This window comes from Lethenteron reissneri, chromosome 57 (assembly GCF_015708825.2).
Source record: "Lethenteron reissneri isolate LAM-NWPU_2019-01 chromosome 57, ASM1570882v1, whole genome shotgun sequence".
NCBI classification, from domain to species: domain Eukaryota; kingdom Metazoa; phylum Chordata; class Hyperoartia; order Petromyzontiformes; family Petromyzontidae; genus Lethenteron; species Lethenteron reissneri.
In genome coordinates, this window is record NC_083835.1 from 5766403 (window position 1) to 5769476 (window position 3074).

Below are 3074 nucleotides of genomic sequence, written 5' to 3' on the forward strand. Positions count from 1 at the left end.
AGGGGGGGGGGGGGGGGGTTAGACATTTGTGACGATGTGTGACGAGGGGGGGGGTGGTTGAGAAATGTGTCGTCACATCAAAATGCACAACTTTGAATAAACATAGACAACACGTTCTACTTAATTGAATATACTTTGTAATAAATGTTTTCTCCTACAACATCAGAGTGAAGCGCCGCATTAAACACGCACTACAATGACAATAGTTTAAAGCGATCTGAAGCATGTTTTATTTTCAAAAAGGATATATGGTTTTGGGAGGGGGGGGCAAAGCTTTGTGACGTCATATTTGAGTGGGGGTCTGACTTTTTGTGACGCCGTGTGACGAAGGGGGGGGGGGGATCGTCAAAAATCGTCCAAAATCACGTGACGTCATTTATGGACGGCCCCTTATGTGGTGAAAGGGGCCCACGGTCGAGTCGGAGGACGCTGCTTTGGCAAGATAGGGTCCTGCTCCGTCGGGAATGTTCCAGCAACACCAAGTTACATTGTTGCGTGGTCTGTTTACGCTGTGGGAGGGAAACGGGAGAAGCCAGAAACCCCCGTCCCCACCAGATTTTTGTAGAACAGGGCGAGAGAATACGCGTAAACAACTCCACGTGTCATTCTACACGTAAACAACTCCACGTGTCATTCTACACGTAAACAACTCCACGTGTCATTCTTCACACAAACAACTCCACGTGTCATTCTACACGCAAACAACTCCACGTGTCATTCTACACGTAAACAACTCCACGTGTCATTCTACACGCAAACAACTCCACGTGTCATTCTACACACAAACAACTCCACGTGTCATTCTTCACGTAAACAACTCCACGTGTCATTCTACACGTAAACAACTCCACGTGTCATTCTACACGTAAACAACTCCACGTGTCATTCTACACGCAAACAACTCCACGTGTCATTCTACACACAAACAACTCCACGTGTCATTCTTCACGTAAACAACTCCACGTGTCATTCTACACGCAAACAACTCCACGTGTCATTCTACACACAAACAACTCCACGTGTCATTCTTCACGTAAACAACTCCACGTGTCATTCTACACGCAAACAACTCCACGTGTCATTCTACACACAAACAACTCCACGTGTCATTCTACACGCAAACAACTCCACGTGTCATTCTACACGCAAACAACTCCACGTGTCATTCTACACACAAACAACTCCACGTGTCATTCTTCACGTAAACAACTCCACGTGTCATTCTACACGCAAACAACTCCACGTGTCATTCTACACACAAACAACTCCACGTGTCATTCTTCACGTAAACAACTCCACGTGTCATTCTACACGCAAACAACTCCACGTGTCATTCTACACACAACAACACCACGTGTCATTACACGCAAAGGCAATTCCACGTGTCATTTCTACACAGCAAACAACTCCACGTGTCATTCTACACACAAACAACTCCACGTGTCATTCTACACGCAAACAACTCCACGTGTCATTCTACACGCAAACAACTCCACGTGTCATTCTACACACAAACAACTCCACGTGTCATTCTTCACGTAAACAACTCCACGTGTCATTCTACACGCAAACAACTCCACGTGTCATTCTACACACAAACAACTCCACGTGTCATTCTACACACAAACAACTCCACGTGTTATTCTACACGCAAACAACTCCACGTGTCATTCTACACACAAACAACTCCACGTGTCATTCTTCACGTAAACAACTCCACGTGTCATTCTACACACAAACAACTCCACGTGTCATTCTACACACAAACAACACCACGTGTCATTCTACACACAAACAACTCCACGTGTCATTCTACACGCAAACAACTCCACGTGTCATTCTACACACAAACAACTCCACGTGTCATTCTTCACGTAAACAACTCCACGTGTCATTCTACACGCAAACAACTCCACGTGTCATTCTACACACAAACAACTCCACGTGTCATTCTACACACAAACAACTCCACGTGTTATTCTACACGCAAACAACTCCACGTGTCATTCTACACACAAACAACTCCACGTGTCATTCTTCACATAAACAACTCCACGTGTCATTCTACACGCAAACAACTCCACGTGTCATTCTACACACAAACAACTCCACGTGTCATTCTACACACAAACAACACCACGTGTCATTCTACACACAGGCAATTCCACGTGTCATTCTACACACAAACAACTCCACGTGTCATTCTACACACAAACAACTCCACTTGTCATTCTACACGTAAACAACTCCACGTGTCATTCTACACGTAAACAACTCCACGTGTGATTCTACACACAAACAACTCCACGTGTCATTCTACACACAAACAACTCCACGTGTGATTCTACACGCAAACAACTCCACGTGTCATTCTACACACAAACAACTCCACGTGTCATTCTACACGTAAACAACTCCACGTGTCATTCTTCACGTAAACAACTCCACGTGTCATTCTACACGCAAACAACTCCACGTGTCATTCTACACACAAACAACTCTACGTGTCATTCTACACGTAAACAACTCCACGTGTCATTCTACACACCAACAACTCCACGTGTCATTCTACACACAAACAACTCCACGTGTGATTCTACACGCAAACAACTCCACGTGTCATTCTACACGTAAACAACTCCCACGTGTCATTCTACACACAAACAAATCCACGCAGAAACTAAAAACGTGTTGCCCACATCGGGAGTCGAACCCAGGCGGCTCTTGTTGTGGTGGCGCCAACGCCTCCCCTGCCACCCGGATGTTGATGTCACGTCCACAGCATTTGTGGTCGATGAGGATGATGATGATGGCGATGGTGAGTGTGATTGTGATGATGCTGATGGTGAGTGTGCTTGTGACGATGGTGATGGTGAGTGTGATTGTGCTGATGTTGATGGTGATTGTGATGATGGTGAGTGTGATTGTAATGATGGTGATGATCGGTTTGATTGTGATTGTGCTGATGGTGAGGATTAGTATGATTGTGATGATAGTGATGATGGTGATGGTCGATATGATTTTGATAGTGATGAAGGTAATGATCACTATTGTTGCGATGATGATGATGGTAA